The sequence below is a fragment of the Coenobita brevimanus genome, chromosome 64, assembly GCF_032717465.1.
Source record: "Coenobita brevimanus isolate Jiangsu-jjx chromosome 64, ASM3271746v2, whole genome shotgun sequence".
Lineage (NCBI taxonomy): Eukaryota > Metazoa > Arthropoda > Malacostraca > Decapoda > Coenobitidae > Coenobita > Coenobita brevimanus.
The window spans coordinates 3,438,344-3,452,649 of NC_137017.1; the positions used below are offsets into that span (position 1 = coordinate 3,438,344).

General features: G+C 40.7%; 1 protein-coding gene across 2 annotated transcripts in view; it reads right to left on the minus strand.

The window, feature by feature from the left end:
* LOC145404617 (FHF complex subunit HOOK-interacting protein 1B-like) overlaps nt 1–10,052 on the minus strand; it is a 113,668-nt gene extending 103,616 nt beyond the window's left edge. For both annotated transcript variants that reach the window (XM_080276139.1, XM_080276138.1), the window contains exon 1: nt 9,990–10,052. The gene's annotated coding sequence lies outside the window, so the exon portion shown is untranslated. The remainder of the gene's footprint in view (nt 1–9,989) is intronic.
* Nucleotides 10,053–14,306: the final 4,254 nt, after the last annotated feature.

Consider the following 14,306-nt stretch of genomic DNA (forward strand, 5'->3'; position numbering starts at 1 on the left):
AGTACTTAAATGCACTCACATTTTCCATTTCCTCCTCATCCAACCTCACTGTACATTCACTGACTTCATTTCTCTCAAAGATCATAACTTTACTCTTCCCTACATTCACCTTTAGATTCCGTTTCTTACACATTCTCCCCTCATCCACCAAGCCTTGCAGCTCCCCTTCGCCTTCACTTAACAATATCATCAGCAAACAACAGTACAGGGAGTTTCCAAACACTGCCTTCTCTCATTAGGGCCACTCCAACATCGACTGCCCTACCTTGTATCTCTTTTATAAACCCATCCATATACAGATTCAACAACCATGGAGACAAGACACATCCCAGTTTCAACCCAAACTTCAAATAGAAAAATTCACTCAGTTCACTATCTACACGCACTGCAGCCTTAGCACCCTCATGCATACTCTTCACAGCATTCAACAACTTCCCATCTACTCCATATATTCTTAATACTTTCCACAACCCTTGTCTGTCCACCCTGTCATATGATTTCTCCAAATCCACAAAGGCTGCATACAATTTCTTTCCCTTCTCTAGAAACTTTTCCACAAAAGACCTAAGGATGAGTATCTGATCTACACAACCTCTTCCCTTCCTAATACCTCCCTGTTCTTCTCCAACTAATTCTTATGTTATTTCCCTCACTCTATCAATAAGTATCCTACCATATACTTTTCCAATTACACTAAGAAGACAAATGCCCCTATGATTACCATACAGTTCTTTTTGATCATTTCCTTTGTGTTGGGGAATAATTATACTCGACTTCCAATCCTCTGGGACTCTACCTTCCTCCCAGGCCAATCTGCACTTCTTCCACATCCATTCTACAGTACTACTATCTCCCATGCTTCAGCATTTCACCATACCCTCCCCCAATTCCTATGGCTTTCCCTATTTTGATTTTCTTCACTGCTTCCACAACTTCCATCCTACTGATTTCTTCCTCTCTTTTCACATCCCTGCATCTCCCAGCCACTTATACTTGCAGTACTTTCATTCTCTATGTTCAACGTTCCTCAAAGTGTTCTCTCCATTTCCTCGTTTTTCCTCCCTTCTCCACCAGCAATCTACTGTTCTTATCTTTCACTCTCCAGCTAACTTCTCTGACACCCTGTCTAACTCTCATTGCCTCTTTCCAGAACATTTTCTTACATTCCCTCCACTTTACACTCAAATACCTTCCAAATTCCTCATCCACTCTCTTCTTTCTCTCATTAATCTTTTCACCTCTCTTCCTCTCTACATATAACTCTCTCTTCTGCCTCTCAACTTCCACACCCCTGTTTCTCATCTACTCACTATATGCTTTTTTTTTTTGTCCCACACCCTCTCTCACCTCTTCATTCCACCATGCTGTTCCTTGCACTCCCTTTCGTCTTCTCTTCATCCCACACACCACCTCACATGCTGCACAACTTTCTTTTGTGAATATCTTGCACACACCTTCCACAATACCCCATCTGCTCAAATCCGTATTTACTGTACCCAATTGTTCCTCCACTTCTCTCTTATATTCTGCATTTTTTCCATCCTCTTGTAACCTTTCCACCATCCTTGTATGAACTACTTTCTCTTGGCCTTCCTTTCTTCTAGTCCTCCATTTCATTTGAACCTTGATTCTGACTATCACCAAGTGTTGGTTGGAAAGCCCACTCCCTCAACCACTATATGCTCTTGAATCCATTACACACCTTCTCAACCTATCATCTACACACACGTAATGAATCATTGCCTTCCGATCATTCAGTTAACCACAAACCCTTCTCAACACTTGCCACATATACCTGTCGATCATTTTGTGCCTGAATAGGGTACTGGCTATCACCAACCCCCTTTGGGCACAAATATCCACAAGAGCACGGCCATTCTCATCTACCTCTGCAGGCACACCCCACTCACCAACTATTCCCTCCACCTTCACATTCCTTACTTTACCATTTATATCTCCAATCAAAAACACTCTCTCATTCCATTCAAACTTTTCCATGCATGCTTCCAAATTTGTGAAGAACTCTTCTTTCAGTCTGCTTGCATGATCTTGTGTTGGCGCATACACACACGCACAACTGCCCACGTTCATAGTCCAACTTTCAGTCTTACCCGCACAATCCTTGAGGCAACTGATCCAAACTCTCTTATATTCTCCTTCCATCTCTTGCACACAACAATACACACTCCTTCTTTTGGCCTCTCATTCTCACCCACTTCCACACATATACCCCATCCATACTCTCATTCTGTCACACTCTTGCCTCCGCATTAAGTTTCAGTTAACCCACATATATCCACTTTTACACCCTCAAGCACCTGGACAATCTCTCTCTCTTTCATCTCATCATTTGCACCCCATATATTCCACGTTGCAATCCGTACCATATACTTCGTTCAGTCCTCAGTCGTCACCTGTTGGTCAGTTCTGGTCCAAGGCTTCTTGCTCGTATTTTTAGTTAGTTGTTTTCCGAGAAGGGGCACTAACCCTCCACCAACCCACTTGTTGTCATGTAGAGATCACGTGTTGGTTGGTTATATGGTTATCACCCAACACTGTCAAAGATTTCCTAGTTTACAGGAAATTATATCCCTATCAATAATAAGCCAATGCTTCCTGTCATTCTTATTCCTTTTCTTTCCTTTACAGGTGGCTTTACATTGAGTGACAAGCCAAATGGTTTCCTGTAAGCCAAGAAACCATTTACAACGCTGGGTGGTAATCATATAACCAAACCATACGTGCTCCCTACGTATCAACAAGTGGGTTGGTGGAGGGTTAGTGCCCCTCCCTGTAAAACAACTAACTCAGTGTCAAATGGCCACCCTTTACAGGATTATGGTGTCTGGCAATAGATAGACAGATAGATTATACATACCGGTATCTACGTAATAAGATGGGTAGTAAACCAACACATAGAAAAAAAGAGATGCTTGTATGAAACAATCTAGTGACTTACTTAATAAGCTCAATGTTTTTTAGTTGTGTAACTATGCATGAACAAATTTAAAAAACAAAAAAAAATGACGTGATGGGCGTAAGTTTGACATATAAGCTACCACAGGATTTTAAAACAAAATGTCAAAACTGGATGTAACTCACATCATCACTGAAACAAACAACTATTACTCATCATACCTTTGCAATTCAAGGCATTATAACAGTACTGTTGTAAAATAAATACAGGGTAAAGATTAATGTCAATGTGGTTGTAGTAAAATGAAAGGCAACCTAGTTACCCACCCCTCCTCTGCCACTTTATATTAAATTTTAATCTGTTTAGCAGACCTCTTAAAGAGAATGCTGTAAAGAAGGCTGTATCTAACTGTTGCAGTTCAAACGGTCTTCATTTAGTTGAACACAAATAATCTAGAGATATATACAGTATTAAGAATAAAATATCCCCCACTAAACTGAAGGGCTCAGCCAGTGGATGTAAGATGACACAGCTGTGGTCACTATTACTGTATATCAATACATTAAAAATGCCAGGATGGGTGTGACATGACTATTAAACCTTTCAGTCCAAGGAAGTACGGTATATTGCATTTTATTCTTGCTATATCTGGATGATCTTATTTAATTTAGGGAAGACTTCTTGCACTTATGGGGTTAATGAAGAATACACACTATATACCTAACCTTTCTAGTTTAACAGTTTCTGTTGAGGTGAAAATAACCAGCTGAAGGTAGCAATAATAAATGCAAAATACCCTAGGTCTAAAGATAAGGCATAAAAGTTGGTAAAATGGAGTTATCTTTTATATTTATGTACAAAATGCATTACTGGCCATGGCATATATGAGTAATCTACATGTGAAAACCTTCATTTAAAGATAAACTTACTGCCATATATCCTCTTTTTTTTTTTTTTTTTTTTTTTTTTACTTAAATGTCCAATATTTGTGTCCCTTCATGTCAGTAATAAAACTTGCACCTCTCATGAGTAAGGTCTTCTACTCCCTCCCAATGAACATGTAATTTGTAACCTCAATCCTTTCACTGTGAGGTGTCTTCACCACAGTTATGTATCACAATGTCCTCCATAATGTCCCTCAAATCCTTTACCACTTTTGCCAGGTTCTAGCCCGATGTCTTCTCTTCCATTGTCACTTCTTTTCCCTTCACTGCTAGCTTTATGCCTCATTTCTATAATAGAAGGTTTTGTCCTTTTTAGATGCTAACCAGCATCTCAACATGTTACTCCATCAATGAATACAGTATTTAAGTACTGTACTGTATATATGTACTACATATATTGTGCAGTGTATTGTTTTCTCAAACAGTTTTGATTCTATTTCAGCCAAACCTAGTGAAAGATGAGGCAGCCATGGTGATAGTGGCAATGAACAATCATAATGATGGTAGTGATAATGATTTTGGTGGTAGTGGCAACCACTGCCCACTCACCTGATGTAATGTTGCCTACTTCTTCCTTCACCTTTACCCTGTATCAATCTTTTTCTCTGTCTGCCCTCCTGTCTTCCTATTTCCCAATCTTTACGGTCACTGTTTATTACCTTCTTTCCTTTTCAGCTGGCTTTACACAGCATGACAAGCCCAATGGTTTCCTGTAAGCCAGGAAACCATTTACAATGCTGGGTGGTAACCTTATAACCAACCCATATGTGTTCCCTTGGTGTCAAAAGTGGGTTGGCAGAGGGTTAGTGCCCCTTCCTGTAAAACAACTACGATTACTGTATATACTCAAAGAAAAACGGCCACCCCTTATAGGATTATGGCGTCTGGCTATAGACAGATGAGAGAGAATGATGAAAGTACTGTATTTACTAACAGTGACTACTGTGAATGTTGCAGGGGTGTACCCAGAGATCTGGGGGCCCAGGGGGCTAGGTTCTTTGCGGGGCCCCCCTCCTGGATGGGGGCCCCCACAAAGAACCTAGCCCCCCTCATTCTCAAAACTTATCTAATATCTCAGCCGGGATTGTCCGGATGATAAATATATATATTTTTAAATATTAATAAAAAAGCTTATAAATTTTTAAGGCTTTTGGGGGGTCCGGGGGGCAGTTTCAAACAGCCCCCCCCCCTGCCGCCCCTCAGGTACGCCATTGGAATGTTGTTGAGGTAAATTTTTCTCTTTACACCAATTTCAAGCTTGAAAAAAACAATAAGCCTACATTATATATACTGTACTACTTATAAGAAAATTTTTTGCTATTACATCCTCTGGAAATTAACCATTTCTGAGATATTAATTAAACTAGTGTCTTTCCCATGGGTTGATTTGGCAGCCTCCATTTTATGCAGAAAATTATTAAAAATAATAAAATAAAATACCGGTAAAACAATCTACCCAAAATAATTAGAAAAGTCTGTGTTGGCATTAAACCAATCTACTGCCATGTTATCTAACTATAATGCCTTTAATTTTGTGCAGATGCAACACAGGAAAATGGTGACCTACATGTGGAAGAAAAATCACTTCGAATAATGGGCCGTATAATTTAGACCAGGCGATTTTTCGCCTGAACTTGGTGTTATCATATCATTTATAAAGGCTCCAACATGCTTGCACATGTCTGCCTTGGTAGAATAATGGCGGCTCTCCATACGGCTTGATCTCTGGCAGCCTCCCTATTTAGTCCCTTCTACCTGAGGTCACACACTATGACCTTGTCCCACGTCCTTTTTTGGGTCTGCCTCTCACAACCCAACCCCAACATTCACACTTCTCACCTTCTGCACCCAACTGTGGGAGTGATGACAATTTTCATAACAATGGCAGTACCGGTAATGACAGTGAATGATCTCAGTGAATTATAAACAACTGAGTACCAGTATTTCAAGGTACTGAAAAGATATGCAGCACCGGTACATAGAATAGAATGCTTAGGCCTAGATGCAAAAGATATCACTACAATGCTGCACAATCCCGGACTGATGCACCTGATACAGCTATGTGGAGAGTGTATGTTTCTTTCTGCCCTTAGATTACAGGATGGCACAAAAGAAGAAATGTCAAATAATAAAGACAAATCAGCCACACAATCATTCACACATTATCTATGGTAAATTCAAAATGCTGCCTCCTCTGGCACTACACAAGAAAAACTAAACATATCGGTACACTGTATTACCAATAAAGTTTAATATTTTTTCTTCCTGTATGTGTATCTATTTATCTATCTATTGCCAGATGCCTCAATCCCATTCGTGGTGGCCACAAACAAATCGCCTCCACGTCACCCTGTCCCCCACCATTTCACTGCCCCGCTCCCAACTCACACCCTCTCTCTCATATACCACTCCACCCCATCCCTCCATCTCATCCTTGGCCTCCCCCTCCCTCTCCCCCCCCTCCACCTCACTCACATACAGTACACTCTCTTTGTCAGTCTTTCACCCTCCATCCTCTCCACATGGCCAAACCACCTCAGTGTATTCCTCCTAACGCTTCCTATCACATCCACATCCACACCACAACACTCCTTTATATCCTCATTTATCAGCCTGTCTCTTCATGTGACTCCACAGGCTCCTCTTAAATAACTCATTTCCACTGCTCTCACTCTTGACTTGTGTCCTTCCAACAACATCCAAGCTGTATGTGCTTTAACATATATCTGTGGGTGGGATCAAGTCATTCCATAAAGCTGCAACCTTTGACATATTTCATCCCCTCATTCTGAGCCCCAATCAGTTCCTCAAGAAGTTAAATATTCAAGTTTCTTCTAGTGATATCCCAAGGTAAACTTCTACAGTACAAGACAAGCGGGTCCAGCAAATTTGTTACATACTGCAGTGCCCTTCCTTTCTCAGACAACCTACGGGAAAGCTCACACTTTCAAATGATGAAAACTGATGACAGAGATTATCTATCATTACCAGTATAACTTACTAGTATAGCCTAATTTAGCAGGGCCATTAACAACTACTGGCACTTTTAAGCCCACATCTTACACTGTTTCTGCCCTTTACTTGTGTTGTACTAATCAAAAACATGTTTGAATTAACGCACATTAGTTTTGCTTAGAACATTAATGGGTAATCTGTTTCAATAATTTATTACTGTACTCTTTGTGAGAAGCAGGGTTTTCCAATATCTTTCTTATGTTTATAAAGTTTGTGGGAGTTGCTACTGTTTCTAGTGTCTCATTCACACTATCTATTCCTTTCCTTATTTTGAATGTAAATTATTTGGTCTCCTCTTTTTCCAGTGTCAGTAGTTACAGTTCTCTTAATCTCTCCTCACAGTTAGGTGACTGATTCCCAGTACTTGTTTGGTAGTTTTTGTTTTTGTTTTTCCCTCCCCCCCCAGTGCTCTTATATCAACAGCCAGGATCCCCATTCCCACCCTAGGGCAGGGTGAGTAGTAGCAGCATCCAGATAGTTCTTAAATCTTTCTGCAAATAGGGGGACCACACCTGTACCACATACTCCAGATGAGGTCTGACAAAGCTCTTATATATATACTGTAGTAATATAGAGCTTTCCTTGCACACCCAGTCGAATGAGTACTTCATTATTTTTATCATCTGGTTTCTTTTTCATCACAATATCTGAATATGCTTTGAGAACTTTAGATTCTTGATGACAGTGATCCCTAGATCCTTTTCATACCTCTTGTAAATCTGGTCCTGCCTTGGGATATTTTTTCCACAGTGCATTTATTTGCTCTTATCAATATCTGTATCAAAGAAGAGTGGTCAAATGCTTGACCATTAGGAGTTTAACACATTTATTACACACAAATTCTAGAGAAACATTTATGTTACTAAAAAGCACCAAATTAGGTTTGCTGACATCAGTGGTGACATACTCCAGGTCAGTGGGTTGATTCATATCCAAAAATTGTCCCTAAATCATTTTGATTAGTTAAGTTAGGTTAGTAATTACCGGTACATTAGGCTGTTTCAGGACAGCTTTGTAGGGACAAATGATCACTGACGGGTTTATTTTAAAGCAAAATCAACTTTTCGGTGAGGCAGAGGATGTGTGGATCAAATATCTGCGGTAAAACAGATAATGGAGAAGGCTTGTGAGAAGGGCTATAAGGTGTTTAACGCATTTATGGATCTGGAAAAAGCATACAACAAAGCAGACAGAGAAGGACTGTGGAAGGTTTCGCACATGTACCGGTACGGTGTAGATGGTAAGCTGCTAGGTACCGTCAAGAGTTTCTATGATGGTTGTGAAGCATGGAAATGGGCATCTAAGTGAATGGTTCACGATCGGTGTGGGCATGCAACAAGGTTGTGTGATGTCCCCATGATTGTTCAACACATATATGGATGGGATGATGAGAGAAATAAAAACACGAAAAATGAAGAGAGGGATGGCGTTGGTAATGAATGATGATGGATGGAATATCATAAATTTGTTGTATGTTGATGATGCAGTACTACTTGCAAATATCATAGAAGAACTTGGTAGACCAGTGCAGAGTTTTGCTAAAGTCTGTGAGCATCGTGCCTTGAGAGTAAATTTAGAAAAGAGTATAAAGTGATGATAACTGAGATAGAAGGTGACTCCCACTGTGATATTACAGTGAATGGAAAGACTGGATTTGGTAAGAGTTCAAATGCCTGGGTACAGTGAGAGAAAAGAGGAAAATATGCAAAAGAAGTGGAAAGTAGAGTGACACAAGGAAGGAAAGTAGCTAGCTGGTGCTATGAAGGCCTTGATGATAAACAGAGGTTTTTGTGTTGCAGCAGCACAAAGCTTACATGAAGGAGTGTTAATGCCAACTTTAACCTATGGTTGTGAGACTATGGTGTGGCATTAAAGTGAAAAGTCAAGAGTTAGAGCAATGGAGATGGGACTGCTGAGAAATGTATGTGGAGTACACAGAGTGGATAGGATACGAAATAATGTGATTCGTGAAAGATGTGGGGTGAGGAAGTCCGTGGACACCAGAATTGAAGAGAGCATACTGAGATGATATGGTCATGTGGAGAGAAAGGATAACAATATAGTGGTGAAAAAGGTATATCTGAGTGAATTTGAAGGAGGGAGGAGGCAAGGTAGGCCAAGGAGAAGGTGGAGGTGGATGAGTATGTGAGGAAGAGAGGTATGGAAGTCGGTAAGGCTAAGCGACTGACATAGATCAAGCTACATGGATGAACATTGTGAGAAGTGCATGACCAGGGACTTGGCATCCCATTTTAATGTGACAGCGTCCGGATTGACTCTATTGGATATGTTTATGTGAAGCTGCAGAATGTAGTGAATGTTTTAAGGTGTATCAGATAAAGCCAGGATTCCAGGGGTTTGAATGACGAGCAAATGGAAGTGTGGCCCAATAGACTGAGCGAACTTGGGCTATCCGGACGTTGCTACTCCTCACCCTGCCTTAGGGTGTGAAAGGAGGTCCGGATGATGATGATGATGATGATGATGATGATGACGACAGTGATGATGATCAACTTGTAGTCTGACATGGTGGGTGGCCACTTGCCATGGTGGATGACCACTTGCCATGGTTTGCATGTGAAACTGATGAGGCTGTATAGCCCATATCTTCAAAATTACATATTTTTGCGCCTTGTTATAGCTGTAACAATGAAGCCATAATTTTGCAGAAAAAAAGAAGTAAATTCTAACTTATGCATGAGGGCTCACTGCAGTTTCACTCCATTCTTTATTGACTAACTTCATTTGTACTTCCTCCTATGTATTCAACTACTTGATCAGTAAGGAAAATGTTAATCAACAGACCTTCCAGGAATGAAGGGTGCCATACCGAATGAAGGTGAAAATTAAATACTGTACTGTACTCTCCTATCCTTAACTATCTTACGAACTAATCAAAATTAGGCTTAGTAAACCGGGGGAAGCTGGCCAGTTTACTCTAAAACTTCCCTGCAATCACAAGTACTGTTGAACGAAAGAAAAAAAAAAAATGGGAACAGACCAAGCATCGTCACACTACATCGTTATGTAACTATCAATAATCTAAGCATAACCAAAAGGTTCTAAACAAATATAAAAATGCTAGGTTGGAAAATGAAGTCAACAGAGCGCACTTGTGAAAAACTTATGGGGTATGAAGCTGACAGCTCCGATAACGGGCACAACACAAAAGTCAGCCATTAACTAGTACAATGGTTCTTGTTTACATAACTAAAGCTCATTAATATCCATAAGTATACAATTGCATCCTGGTGATAAAGTCTAAAGTTAATGATACTCTGAAAATTATATACAACTATAAATGTGGACCCATCACCCACGTTCCAATATATTCTTTTATCTAGACTGTAATCAGTAATTCGCAAGATGAGGTCTGTAATAAATATTAATACTGATATATTTTCTGGAAACTGCGTCGCATTGAATAACCTGACAAGAATCTCGATAAAATGAATTTTATGTTTATAACTAGGACACGACCCGAGCGAACAAAAATGTTCACCTGAGTCCGAGTGAAAAACAACTCAGCCATATACATATATCAGTGTATGAAATCTCGTGGCATATTACTTTGTCTTATTGACTGTTAATGGAAAAAGTAATGTACAGTAATGATGGATATCTGCCGAACTCACTTCTCCCCGAACCCCCAAACTGAACCCTAAAGTAATACATTTATCTTGCCCTTCCGCCACCCAGAACACAGTTCACTGTGTAGTGAAGTGGATACGGCATCGGCCTCTGGAGTTAAGGTCAGCAGCCGCCATCTTGGTGGTCCCAAAACGATCGTCGACGTACGTGTTTATGCTTTCAACAGTAAAGTTTTTGTGTTTCTTGCTTGAAGCTGAGGCTACACATGCCAGTTTGGAGATAAAACTACCGATGTAGTTAATATTCAACACCATGCCATCGTGTGCTGCAATCAACTGCACCAACAGACGGTTAAAGGACCGTGGACAGACGTTTCATCGATGAGTATGCCTATAGCTAATTTACATCAACTACCTACCTATCTCAGTGTATTCTTCCATGTTTTATATCTTAAGGCACCAAGGAATGCGTAAAACACATACAGTGTCCTGGCTGAGGTCTTTTGGAAAAATTGGATTAATGAGATATCTGAGTAAATTGTTCAGTTTTGCCTTACCACATGTTCATGTGCTAGAAAATTACCGTGATACGGCATAACTGGCACTGGATTCTTTATCCATGCTTCTCTATTCTCTCTTTCAGCGTATTTGTTGGTTGCATTTTCTAATAGTAGGGCAAACAACAACAAAGTATGGTTCTTGTGACTATTTTGATAATCAGTGGTCACTCACACCAAAAATTTAATGTAATTAAAATTGTTGCACACTACAAATAATTGTGGTGCTTAAACTCCGTTGTTTGATTATTATACAGGCAGAGTTTGATTAGGCAGTATTTGACAACCCCGAGTTTCACGAAGTTGAATGGACCATCACTTAGGAAACAACTGTCCAAGTTTATCCGCTTCAGACATGATTGACTGATTGTGTATGCTGTTGATATATGATGGATTGTTATTACTATTGTATTGCGCTATATACAATCTCTCGCCACTCCACCGATATATAACTTCATCAGTTACACCTACTCGCTCGCAATAACCTCGGATAGTTGGCTTTTGCGCTTCAATAAACTGTGATTGTTTGTGTACAATTTGAGTTATAAAACAGGCCGTACGCTTAAATAATATTTGACAGCACGAAAAAGGCCGGCGTCGATGCATCCAGCTAATCGGGAGTGTACCGACGAGACACTGATAATCCGATTGGCATCATTCCTATTATGACACCATAAAGGGCGGCAGTGGTATAGTAAGTGGGTTTTTCTTTCCCAGTGACTTATTTATGGCAGTAAATGAGAAACTCCCAAATTAATAACTTAAGTGCCTCAGTTCTGATGGAAGTTCTCCGTTTTTCGGATCGCGTTACATGTGTATACCATGCGGGTGCTTGGGCTCGATGGGACCACCAAGATGGCCGCCGCGCCTCGCGCAGGCATTAGCCGCCCGCAAGTCGTACGCGTCATGCCTCATCCAGTGTATATATATATATATATATATATATATATATATATATATATATATATATATATATATATATTTCGCTTCGCTGTGCTGTAAATCTCAGCTTATACTTTCCATTGATGCATCACATTGAGTTTGTTCATAATGTATTTCAGTAGTGATGACTATATATAAACACTGCAAATTACAGTAAATAGCAGGAGCCTACAATATATGACGAAAACTGGCAAGATAAATGAGTAGGCCTGTTACAGAACACTGATGTAAATTTTACCGTCGTAACATACACACACTTTTCTCCTGTACGTGACATGAATTTTTTCGTATTTTATAGTCTATGTACACTGCATTTACTACGTTTGTTACTCCATCTCCGTTTGCTCAAGTCGTGTGTGCCAAGACCCACTTTTCTTTTTCGTTTTTTTCGTTTTTTCTTTTTTTTTTTTTTTTTACTGCATGCACAGATTTGTAACCACTGACTGTGTTTCATGAAGGTGTGGGCTCTATTTTAGAGCTCAATGGACAAGACCCGCCACCTACTTTGTTGTATACAATTATGTACTCTGTATACCCTTTCGACAAAATGATCCACAGGCCTACGTGGCGAGTGATGAGAAGGGTGGGTGGTGAACTGAATGAACGAATAGCAATGATTGATTATGTGTGTGTGGATGAGCTTGGAGGTCAATCCCACATAGCCTATGTCTGAATTGGAGGTCATTTGAGTCTCCATGACAAAAACTAGGCTGCTGGGTCAAGTCGTTCGAGCGTGTATTACCGGTGACCTCAAATGACCTTCGACTAGCGACCTCAAATGACCTCGGAGGTCAACCTCACGTAGTCTATGTCCGAGCTGGAGGTCATGTGAGTCTCCATGCCAAAAATTGGGCTGAAAGGGTACCCGGCGTTGCTCTGGCCAAGAAAACGAACACTTTACTGGTGATCTCAAATGACCCCGGTCTGAATTTTAACACCCATAAACAATCCTTGGGCCACCCTGATTCAGAATATATGTGGATCTGGGGGTCTCTGGCCCTTGATTTACACGTGATTGAAGGACAAACAAATAATCAAATGCTGCTCACACACACACACACACTCACACACACACACACACACACACACACACACACACACACACACACACACACACACACACACACAATATATATATATATATATATATATATATATATATATATATGGGAACACCAGATGCTGTTGGCATCCCTACGTGTCAAGTGGGGTTGGTGGAGGATTAGTGCCCCTCCCTGTAAAACAATTAACTTTAAGCCCTTGGCCACCCCGTCTGGGATACATGGCGTCTGGCAATGAATGAATGAATGAAAATGATATAACCTCACCCCTATATCTCCTGGGGCCTTCAACATTTCGGCAGTCAACCCAGATACACCTGCTGCCTTCCCCACCTGCATCCTGCCTATTGCCTCACTCACAGTAGCAGCATCAATCAAAGGCCAAGGGCCAAACACTAGATCTGCTGGCTCCAAACCTTCCCTGTCCCAGTCAAATTCTTCATTCAACAACCGGTGATAATGCACTCTCCATGCATCTTTAATATCCTCATTGTTCACCACTACCCTTCCTTCATCATTCTTCACACACTGCTCACCTATAATATCCCGATTATCCCTCTTCATCTGATTTGCCACCTTAAATATCATATTTTTCCTTTCCCCAAGGTTTAGGTTATCAAGTAAAAGGCTCTGTGACTCAGACCTCGCCCTGTATACCTCTCTTGTAGCCCTACGCTTGGCAGCCAAGTAGTCCTCCTTGCTACCTCCCTTCTTCCATTCCCGGAAAAGCCTTCTTTTCTCCTTAACTGCAGCTTCTACACCCTTATCCCACCACCAAGTTACTTTAACAGTATGTCTTGGTGGTCCTCTTGTCTAACCGCATGTTACATCAGTAACTCTCAGGAGATTGTTCTTGAGGGCTCTGTACTGTTCATTAACACCTCTGGCTGCCGCTATATCAGCGCTGCCCTGGCGACGGCTACATAAATTACACGGTGCTACCAGTGAGAAAGACTTTCCATACTACAGAGGTCAGTATGGCGATTCGGTCGTTTGCCAGTTTGGACGGCCGAAAGGATTCTGCATTGAATGATTAACACTAGCGTTTTGTACATTATTCATAAAGGTTTATTAATCGTTAGTATTAGTCTTTTAATATAATTGCATTTTCGGGATTATCGTCTTCCGAAGGTTTCCAACTTTCCGTTATGGCGGAAAGCCTAGGTGGCAGAAAGTAATGGTAAATTTTTGATCAATGTCGTCTCGTCAACAAACGCAGTTAGATGAGTTAAGGGAAAGGAGAGTTCGGCATTTCTTTCCGAACCGCTCGCGTCGTGAAG